Source organism: Nerophis lumbriciformis, linkage group LG37 (assembly GCF_033978685.3).
Source record: "Nerophis lumbriciformis linkage group LG37, RoL_Nlum_v2.1, whole genome shotgun sequence".
Classification (NCBI taxonomy): domain Eukaryota; kingdom Metazoa; phylum Chordata; class Actinopteri; order Syngnathiformes; family Syngnathidae; genus Nerophis; species Nerophis lumbriciformis.
The window spans coordinates 20237501-20249406 of NC_084584.2; positions in this window are offsets into that span (position 1 = coordinate 20237501).

Sequence of the window (11906 nt, forward strand, 5' to 3'; positions counted from 1 at the left end):
TACAAGTACTTGTATACATCTAACCTACTTCATTTGTGTTTTCTTCAATAAAAACATTGATTATTTTTATTCCCAGCACATTTAGGACAAGTTATGCAAACAGGGAGGCGCTTTAATTGAATAAATGTGACTTGTGCTGTTATTTGTGACCGTCTGGCTCCCTCTTGGGGCCGTGCTCCGACACTTCACCCTATTTACCGCCAACAAAGACATGTTTGTGTTGTTTTAAAGTTATGAAGCCAGGCATAAAAAGCATGTCTTTACCGAGATAAGATTGCCACCATTTGACCTCAAGCGCGGATGTTTTTATTCTTTTGTATCTGTACCTTGAGGATTTGTTTTAACTGTGAATTAGTTTTTTTTTTTTTACTGTGTTATGTCTGCAGGGTGAAGGCCGTGACATTAGCTACAACTACTTTGTTTCCAGAACAACTTTGGATAATGTCTGGGACATTAACAAGTGTTTTCAAATGACCCAAATGCGCTCTTGTGTTGCATTTGTTACTGACAAATCTTGAAAGAAATAGTTAAATGAAAATAATGTTGCTGCTCCACCTTAAAACTCAAAAGTCCCTTGGTGCTATTTGCACTCACACAATTATCAACTTTAAAATGAGCATTTAAAGGACTGTTGTTTTAGGCCCGGCCCTTGTTTGCAGCTGGTATTAACAACTTAGCAGACGTGCCCGCCTTGTATACATTTTTAACAGGCTTCTTTTGATTTTGTCAAGATGCCGCACACCCCATGTTGCCATCCTTCTCCTCTCTGATCCCCAGATAAATCAACAATATGAAGAGACAAACGTGGTGTGGATGTCTGCGTGGGGAGGGAGTGATCAAAGCGGCAAATCATGTTGACTAAATGAGGCTAAACAGTCTTGTCTGTGCAGAATTCAAACTTTTATATGCAGTATTGACCTTTTAATCATCTTTTGACAGCTTAGAGCACAGATGACTTCAGAGTGACTTCCTAAATATATCCTAATACTTTTGTCCAAACAGTGTAAGTGCAATTACAGCACCACTCTAACCAAGGACACATCATTATGTGATCCCTCTCTCCTCCCCTTATTTGTACGACCTAAAGTAACATTTTATTGCCGGCCTGGGTAATGAATATGTATCTTCCGGGGCCTTCGGGGTCTCCTTCCAACGAGATGGATTTCATGTACCCGGGGAAAAGCGGCGGGCCATCTCAGATTCAATCCCCGAGGCGAACATCTACACCTGGGAAAGTAATCGGATACATCTATTTTTATTTTATATGCATGCTTCACTCTACCCCTGAATGCATCATTTAATTAGTGTTATGTGCTCTCCTCTTCGCTCTTGCATGACACATTAATTACCTAAATGACTACGGTGTCCTAGAAGGGTCAGCACAACTGCTTTAATACCAACTAAAAGCTTTGTTTTTAACCTGATGATGTTACAAACCATAGTGTTCTCTAATAAAGCACAAGCAAAAAAAAAAACACACTTTAGGGGGTAGCAGTTTGATTCCAATTGAGTGGCTTTTAGGGATAGGTACCAAATTCTGTACTTTTTGGCACCGACCAAATCCCTCATAAATACCAATTTATGTAAAATCCAACGGTACCATGTTTCGCACTTTGGTACCTCCAGCAGCACTGAGAGCGGACTCAGCCAAACTACCTCCAGGTAATGTTGCAATTTTCAATGGCAACGAAGCAATTGACTCAAAAACCACTTCAAGTAAAGTAAGGTTCCATTTTCGCGCTAGCTCGATGCTAATATACATTGGCTTTGCTATTGACATGCTACTGATTAGCATGCACAATTTTGCATGGCGACTTCAACATCTCCAAATTTATTAATGAAAACTACAACTAATATATACACGTTACAATCAAACAGCTTGTGGGTATTAAGTACAATATTAACACTTTTTGAGCACAATAAAAGACTAGACAGCAAAGTCTGAACTGGCTTTTTAACACACCATAAACAATGCACTACTGCCATCCACGGTTGTCCCGATACCAATATTTTGGTACCGGTAACAAAATGTATTTCGATACTTTTCTAAATAAAGCCGACCACACAAATGGCATTATTGGCTTTATTTTAACAAAAAAAATTTACGGTACATTAAACATATGTTTTTTTATTGCAAACGAACAACAAATAAACAAATAAAATAGTGAACATACAAGACAACTTGTCTTTTAGTAGTAAATAAGAAAACAAAGGCTCATAATTAGTCTGCTGGCTAATGCAGTAACATATTGTGTCATTTCTCAGTCTATTATTTTGTCAAAACTATAAAGTACAAGCTGTAAACATTTATTATTAATCCTCTTGTTCATTAACTGTTAATATCTGCTTATTTTTCCTTTCAACATGTTCTATCTACACTTCTGTTAAAATGTAATAATCACTTATTCTTCTGTTGTTTGGATGCTTTACATTAGTTTTGGATCATACCACAAATTTAGGTATCGATCCGATACCAAGTAGATACAGGATCATACTTTGGTCATATTGAAAGTCCTCATGTGTCCAGGGGCATATATTCTGAGTTTATAAACACAATATGAATTTTTTAAAAAGGAAAAAAAGATTTTGGGACAATAAAAAAATATTGATGTAGTATCGACTAGATACACTCTTGTACTTAGTATAATTTATTTATCAAAAAACACAGAAGTACCAAAAATTGGTACCTTTAAGTACTGGTATTGATTCCCATGTACCGGGAATCGGTAGCGTATCAGTTTAACTGTGAAGGGTACCCATCCCAAGTTGGGGCTTTGCTTTTTTCTATAGGGTAAGGTTGCTGTTCCCTGTTGAGTACAGCATGGTCATAAAAATTTGGAAAAAGATCAATTATACGGGGTATGGTTGCCTTTAAAAAAGCTACAAAAAACGTTCGTCAGCAACCTTACCCTATGCAATTTCCTTCAATTCAAAATGTCGCCCATGTAAAGAGGTGAAACTCAAAAAGTCTAACATTGTGCAAAAGTTAATTCATGTCATTCATTCATAAACGCATTACATGCAAAGTAAGATATGTCAAGCCTTTATGTCGGGGCTATTCAACTACATAGTGAAGTTTAACGAGTCCAAGGGGCTCAGGGGCCGGACATCGAAATGTGGATGTTTCGTCAGAAAGTGCCTCCGCAGGTTATATTCCTTTGAGACTGCGTTTATTTAATTGCAAAGTAAACACAACGGCTTTCACACTGCACTGTCAATTAATTCGTTATTCTGCCCCTCGCTGCTCGTTTCCAGCGTGTGCAGCTAGGCAGATAGTTAACAGCAGAATTTATGTTTCTTCTTTAAATTATTTTCCCTCCTTAGTTTTATTTCTTTACACTTTTTCCTTTATTTAAGTTTGTAAGACTGGAAATACAAACATAAAATAAACATTACAAAAGTACGTTTATAAATAATGCCCATTGTGTATTTTACATACATAAAATAGAAGGTTAAGTGTCAATACATTCACACAATAAGCTGCAGATATTTACGCATATAGAAATTAAACAACATTCACATCAAACATTGCAAACAATGAATGTGACTCATCACAATTCAACCCAAGGTGTAGCGTTATCGCCCTCGACTGGTCAAATTTAGCGCTACATTCTCAGAGAAGTTAAAGTTAAAGTACCAATGATTGTCACACACACTCGAGGTGTGGTGGAATTTGTCTTCTACTTTTGACCCATCCCCTTGTTCACCCCCTGGGAGGTGAGGGGAGCAGTGAGCAGCAGCAGTGGGAATTATTTTTGGTGATTTAACCCCCAATTCCAACCCTTGATGCTGAGTGCCAAGCAGGGAGGTAATGGGTCCTATTTTTATAGTCTTTGGTATGACTCGGCCGGGGTTTGAACCCACAACCTACCGACCTCAGGGCGGACACTCTAACCACTAGGCCACTGAGTAGGCCTAGCGTTTAGAAAAAAACATCAAACCACGAATAAAAAAAGACATCACAAAGTCAGCAATTTTAATACAAAACAAAGTAAATATATTTATACAGATTTTACTTACCGTATTTTTCGGAGTATAAGTCGCACTGGAGTATAAGTCGCACCTGCCGAAAATGCATAATAAAGAAGGAAAAAAACATATATAAATCGCACTGGAGCCCTGCCAAACTATGAAAAAAACTGCGACTTATAGTCCGAAAAATACGGTACAAAGATTTGATCAAGTTTTGTGGATTTCTACCGTTGTTGCTGCTTGTCTGGGACAGTGTCTGCCGCTTAAAATGTCCGACAGGAAACAATGACTCAATCACTTGCTCGGGGCAGAACATTCATACTTTGTTGTCCAGTTGTTGTTAAAAGTCCGATTTTCGCAATTTATTTAGATTTTTTTCGGGGGTGAATGTAGTTTTCTTCTACTCACCCCACTGCTACTGACACATATTTCTCATTGTTGCTCCCTGTAGGATGGCGGGAGTACTGCATACATGACCAACCCTAGTTTAAATGGTTTCATCGGGCCTATTTGGGTGATGTTCAGCAGGCCAAATGAAAAGCTTTGGCTGCCAGTTGAATAGGGCTGCTTTATGTGTTGTAATGTTGATGATCAATTTGTGGTTTTCATAAGTCGTAAACGATAATCATCAAACTTATTATAGAAAGAAGGCTTGAAATACATTGAGTTGCATGTTCTAAGCCAGACCTGGGCAAATTAAGGCCCGGGGTCCGCATGTGGCCCGTTAAGCTTTTCAATCTGGCCCGCCGGACATTCCCAAATACATTTTTTAGATCTTTAAGATGGAAACTTTAGCTGCCATTATGATGTGCAGTGATGTTTTCAAATGACCGTAAGTCTTGAACTATACAAAATACAAACCCCGTTTCCATATGAGTTGGGAAATTGTGTTAGATGTAAATATAAACGGAATACAATGATTTGCAAATCATTTTCAACCCATATTCAGTTGAATATGCTACAAAGACAACATATTTGATGTTCAAACTGATAAACGTTTTTTTTTTTTTTTCAAATAATCATTAACTTTAGAATTTGATGCCAGCAACACGTGCCAAAGAAGTTGGGAAAGGTGGCAATAAATACTGATAAAGTTGAGGAATGCTCATCAAACACTTATTTGGAACATCCCACAGGTGAACAGGCAAATTGGGAACAGGTGGGTGCCATGATTGGGTATAAAAGTAGATTCCATGAAATGCTCAGTCATTCACAAACAAGGATGGGGTGAGGGTGACCACTTTGTCAACAAATGTGTGAGCAAATTGTTGAACAGTTTAAGAAAAACCTTTCTCAACCAGCTATTGCAAGGAATTTAGGGATTTCACCATCTACGGTCCGTAATATCATCAATGGGTTCAGAGAATCTGGAGAAATCACTGCACGTAAGCAGCTAAGCCCGTGAACTTTGATCCCTCAGGCTGTACTGCATCAACAAGTGACATCAGTGTGTAAAGGATATCACCACATGGGCCCAGGAACACTTCAGAAACCCACTGTCAGTAACTACAGTTGGTCGCTACATCTGTAAGTGCAAGTTAAAACTCTCCTATGCAAGGCGAAAACCGTTTAACAACAACACCCAGAAACGCCGTCGGCTTCGCTGGGCCTGAGCTCATCTAAGATGGACTGATACAAAGTGGAAAAATGTTCTGTGGTCTGACGAGTCCACATTTCAAATTGTTTTTGGAAACTGTGGACGTCGTGTCCTCCGGACCAAAGAGGAAAAGAATCATCCGGATTGTTATAGGCGCAAAGTTGAAAAGCCAGCATCTGTGATGGTATGGGGGTGTATTAGTGCCCAAGGCATGGGTAACTTACATATCTGTGAAGGCGCCATTAATGCTGAAAGGTACATACAGGTTTTGGAGCAACATATGTTGCCATCCAAGCAACGTTACCATGGACGCCCCTGCTTATTTCAGCACGTGTTACATCAACGTGGCATCATAGTAAAAGAGTGCGGGTACTAGACTGGCCTGCCTGTAGTCCAGACCTGTCTCCCATTGAAAATGTGTGGCGCATTATGAAGCCTAAAATACCACAATGGAGACCCCCGGACTGTTGAACAACTTAAGCTGTACATCAAGCAAGAATAGGAAAGAATTCCACCTGAGAAGCTTCAAAAATGTGTCTCCTCAGTTCCCAAACGTTTACTGAGTGTTGTTAAAAGGAAAGGCCATGTAACACAGTGGTGAACATGCCCTTTCCCAACTACTTTGGCACGTGTTGCAGCCATGAAATTCTAAGTTAATTATTATTTGCAAAAAAATAAATAAGTTTGAACATCAAATATCTTGTCTTTGTAGTGCATTCAATTGAATATGGGTTGAAAAGGATTTGCAAATCATTGTATTCCGTTTATATTTACATCTAACACAATTTCCCAACTCATATAGAAACGGGGTTTGTATTTCAATGGTTGAAATCTGCGCTTTTGCATGATATACTAGTTACTATGGTAACCTAAGTCACAGCAGCTCAGACGAGGCACCAAGCAGTGTGGGTGGGGAGCATTTCCACAGAGTGTTTCCAGAGCGGCCAGCCTGAAATGCGGGTGTCAGGGACAGAGGCGAAAGGAGATTTTTACAACAAAGTTCTAAAGCTTAGTGATATATCAGATGTATCAGATAGTAGGTGTTTTGTTTTTTTACCCTTCGCGTTCATACTTCGCTGTGTTTGTTGCATTTTTTGTTGCGTTTCGCTTGATTGTAAAATATGTCGATCTAGAGGGCGTGTGACGTTCATATGTTGTCAATATTTAGTGTTTTATCGTTCATAGTTAATATTAGAGATGTCCGATAATGGCTTTTTTGCCGATATTCCGATATTGTCCAACTCTTAATTACCGATTCCGATATGAACCGATACCGATATATACAGTCGTGGAATTAACACATTATTATGCCTAATTTTGTTGTGATGCCCCGTTGGATGCATTAAACCAGTGGTTCTTAACCTGGGTTCGATCGAACCCTAGGGGTTCGGTGAGTCGGCCTCAGGGGTTCGGTGGAGCCTCCGCCGCGGAGGTCAAGTCACACCCCCGACTCATCTTGTAAATAAAAACTTCTCCCAATCGGCGTACTATGGATACTCCCAAACAATGTTCCCTCTAATTTTCCATCTGATTTGCAGGTGTGTAATTTGTTGTGAGTTTATGCACTGTGTTGGTTTTGTTCTTTGAACGGTTCATTTTGTGCACCAGTAAAAAAACATACACCGTATTTTTCGACTATAAGTCGCAGTTTTTTTCATAGTTTGGCCGGGGGTGCGACTTATACTCAGGAGCGACTTATGTGTGAAGTTATTAACACATTACCGTAAAATATCAAATAATATTATTTAGCTCATTCACGTAAGAGACTAGACGTATAAGATTTCATGGGATTTAGCGATTAGGAGTGACAGATTGTTTGGTAAACGTATAGCATGTTCTATATGTTATAATTATTTGAATGACTCTTACCATAATATGTTACGTTAACATACCAGGCACGTTGTCAGTTGGTTATTTATGCCTCATATAACGTACACTTATTCAGCCTGTTGTTCACTATTCTTTATTTATTTTAAATTGTCTTTCAAATGTCTATTCTTGGTGTTGGGTTTTATCAAATAAATTTCCCCAAAAAATGCGACTCATACTCCTGGTTTTTTCCTTCTTTATTGTGCATTTTCGGCCGGTGCGACTTCTACTCCGAAAAATACGGTAACTTTGTCTTGAATAATAAAAAAAAAAAAGTTACATTTTTCACTAAAGAAGGGTTTTGAGGTGGGCGGGGTTGGGGTGGCGGGGGTTGGTGGTAGCGGGGGAGGGGGGTATATTGTAGCGTCCCGGAAGAGTTAATGCTGCAAGGGGTTCTGGGTTTTTGTTCTGTTGTGTTTATGTTGTGTTACGGTGCAAATGTTCTCCCGAAATGTGTTTGTCATTCTTGTTTGGTGTGGGTTCACAGTGTGGCGCGTATTTGTAACAGTGTTATAGTTGTATATACGGCCACCCTCAGTGTGACCTGTATGGCTGTTGATCAAGTATGCTTGCCTTCACTCATGTGTGTGTAAAAGCCGCAAACAACATGTGACTGGGCCAGCACGCTGTTTGCATGGAGGAAAAGCGGACTTGACGACAGGTTGTAGAGGACGCTAAAGGCAGTGCCTTCAAGGCACACCTCCAATATTGTTGTCCGGGTGGAAATCTGGAGAAATTCGGGAGAATGGTTGCCCCGGGAGATTTTCGGGAGGGGCACTGAAATTCGGGAGTCTCCCGGGAAAATTGGGAGGTTGTAACCGATACCGATAATTTCTGATATTACATTTTAAAGTATTTATCGGCCGATATTATCGGACATCTCCAGTTAATATTGTAAATCCCACATTCTTTATTTTCATGTACATTCTGGGTGTCTCATTCAGTAAAAACATGTAAAATTCCATTTCGTTTTTTAAGGCGGTCGGTCATAACGTTTTTAGCATTCAATCAGACATTTTTGTGAGGTTTTGTATCAGTGTTTCTAAAATTAGATATACCGGCCCCCAGACACATTTTTTTCTCTAAATGTGGCCCCCCGAGGCAAAATAATTGCCCAGGCCTGTTCTAAGACAATGTCACATATTAGTTTCACCTTGTAAATGAACCTTTGCACGATATGCACATTTTTGGATTTTCACCTGTAAGCTGTATGACAAAAAAAAAAAATGATACGGGGTAAAGTCAAACGGTGTGGCCACTCGTATAATTTTCTTTGCCCCCATTTTGCCACAATTACATAGCAAAATTATATGGGGTATGGTTGCTGTTCCATGGTGAATTCAATACACAGTCGCAAAATGTTAAAAATGTGAACATTAATAGGTTGCTGTCAGTATAATAATCACGCGCAAATCTTTCGACAGCAACCTTGCCCCTTATAAATGTTTTTTTTGCCACCATATTGCCTTTAATACAATAACAAATGCTATATTACCTGTAAAGTGAGGCCACTTAAATTGTGTATAAAAAAAAAAAAAAAAATGAAAGTCATATTTTAACCCCATTATAAACTCTTAATAATGATAGTCCTAAAATAAACGTAATAAAATGAACACTGAAGTTTAGGCCTCAAACATTTTTGTAAAGTAAACACATGCACGCCACAGGAATGAAAGCCACAAGTCAATTAGCGCCTTTTGTATGGAAATAGTGTTGGAATGCAACTATGTGTTTTCACACAGAGCCTTACATTAGTTATGTTTATGCTGCACCTCTCATATAATTTCAACTATAAACCACTAATTGACGCTCAAGTATTTATGTTGGTGAAAAAACACGTATGACTATCATTAAAATACTGTAATGTGCAACTGATGCCATACATGCACGAATGAGCACACACAACAATGAGCTTTGTCATCTACTAACGGTGAGACATTCACAAATGAATCTAGTCTTTTGAACGGATCTTTCAAGCGAACGACAAGAAGAAGAAGTTTTTAATGCAAATTGCTTTCACATGTGCGCCACCTGACTGGATTGCAGTCACACCGTCTGAAAACCTCACAAAATGAGTCATAAGTCAAAGGAAACATTTGGATGCACTTTTCTAGTTGATTGTTTTGCCAAGTAGCCTAGTTCAGGTGTACACACACCAGGTAGGGTAGTACACTTTTGTATTCAATCAATCAATCAATCAATGTTTATTTATATAGCCCTAAATCACAAGTGTCTCAAAGGGCTGCACAAGCCACAACGACATCCTCGGTACAAAGCCCACATAAGGGCAAGGAAAAACTCACCCCAGTGGGACGTCGATGTGAATGACTATGAGAAACCTTGGAGAGGACCGCATATGTGGGTAACCCCCCCCCCCCCTCTAGGGGAGACCGAAAGCAATGGATGTCGAGTGGGTCTGACATAATACTGTGAGAGTCCAGTCCATAGTGGATCCAACATAATAGTAAGAGTCCAGTCCATAGTGGGGCCAGCAGGACACCATCCCGAGCGGAGACGGGTCAGCAGCGCAGAGATGTTCCCAGCCGATGCACAGGCGAGCGGTCCACCCCGGGTCCCGACTCTGGACAGCCAGCACTTCATCCATGGCCACCGGACCTGTGCCCCCCCCCCCCCCCCCTCCACAAGGAAGAGGGGAGCAGAGGAGAAAAGAAAAGAAACGGCAGATCAACTGGTCTAACAGGGGGGCTATTTAAAGGCTAGAGTATACAAATGAGTTTTAAGATGGGACTTAAATGCTTCTACTGAGGTAGCATCTCTAATTGTTACCGGGAGGGCATTCCATAGTACTGGAGCCCGAATAGAAAACGCTCTATAGCCCGCAGACTTTTTTTGGGCTCTGGGAATCACTAATAAGCCGGAGTTCTTTGAACGCAAATTTCTTGCCGGGACATATGGTACAATGCAATCGACAAGATAGGACGGAGCTAGACCGTGTAGTATTTTATACGTAAGTAGTAAAACCTTAAAGTCACATCTTAAGTGCACAGGAAGCCAGTGCAGGTGAGCCAGTATAGGCGTAATATGATCAAACTTTCTTGTTCTTGTCAAAAGTCTAGCAGCCGCATTTTGTACCAATTGTAGTCTTTTAATGCTAGACATAGGGAGACCCGAAAATAATACGTTACAGTAGTCGAGACGAGACGTAACGAACGCATGAATAATGATCTCAGCGTCGCTAGTGGATAAAATAGAACGAATTTTAGCGATATTACGGAGATGAAAGAAGGCCGTTTTAGTAACACTCTTAATGTGTGATTCAAACGAGAGAGTTGGGTCGAAGATAATACCCAGATTCTTTACTGATTCGCCTTGTGTAATTGTTTGGTTGTCAAATGTGGTATTATTAAATACATGTCGGTGTTTAGCAGGACCGATAATCAGCATTTCCGTTTTCTTGGCGTTGAGTTGCAAGAAGTTAGCGGACATCCATTGTTTCATTTCATTAAGACACGCCTCCAGCTGACTACAATCCGGCGTGTTGGTCAGCTTTAGGGGCATGTAGAGTTGGGTGTCATCAGCATAACAATGAAAGCTAACATCGTATTTGCGTATGATGTCGCCTAGCGGCAGCATGTAAATACTAAAGAGTGCAGGGCCAAGAACCGAACCCTGAGGAACTCCGCACGTTACCTTAACATAGTCCGAGGTCACATTATTATGGGAGACGCATTGCATCCTGTCAGTAAGATAAGAGTTAAACCACGACAAAGCTAAGTCTGACATACCAATACGTGTTTTGATACGCTCTAATAAAATATTATGATCGACGGTATCGAAAGCAGCGCTAAGATCAAGAAGCAGCAACATAGATGACGCATGAGAATCCATCGTTAGCAGTAGATCATTAGTCATTTTTGCGAGGGCCGTCTCCATAGAGTGATTTGCCCTGAAACCGGATTGAAAAGGTTCACAGAGATTGTTAGACACTAAGTGTTCATTTAGCTGCTGTGCGACAATTTTTTCGAGGATTTTCGAAATAAAGGGAAGGTCGGTAGTTTACCATGAGGTCAGGATCAAGGTTAGGTCTTTTGAGCAGAGGATGAATAACCGCTTTCTTGAATGCTAGGGGAACAGTGCCAGAGGAAAGTGATAAGTTTATAATATTTAGCACTGATGGACCTAATAATACAAAAAGCTCCTTGATAAGTTTCCCAGGAAGTGGGTCAAGTAAACATGTTGTTTGTTTTATCCCACTTACACGCCGTAATAGTTCCTCTAATGTTATTTCATCAAAAAGAGAGAGACTATTTTGTATTGCAGTATCCGTCGTAGATACAGTTGTATCTGTGTTAATAGAACCCAGTTGTAGCTGGGATGCGTTGTCTTTAATCTCCTTTCTAATGAGTTAAATTTTCTTATTAAAGAAATTCATAAAGTCATCTGCCGAGTGGGTGGAGCTATTGGGAGGAGTCCCTTGTTGGGTTAGCGATGCTACTGTACTAAACAA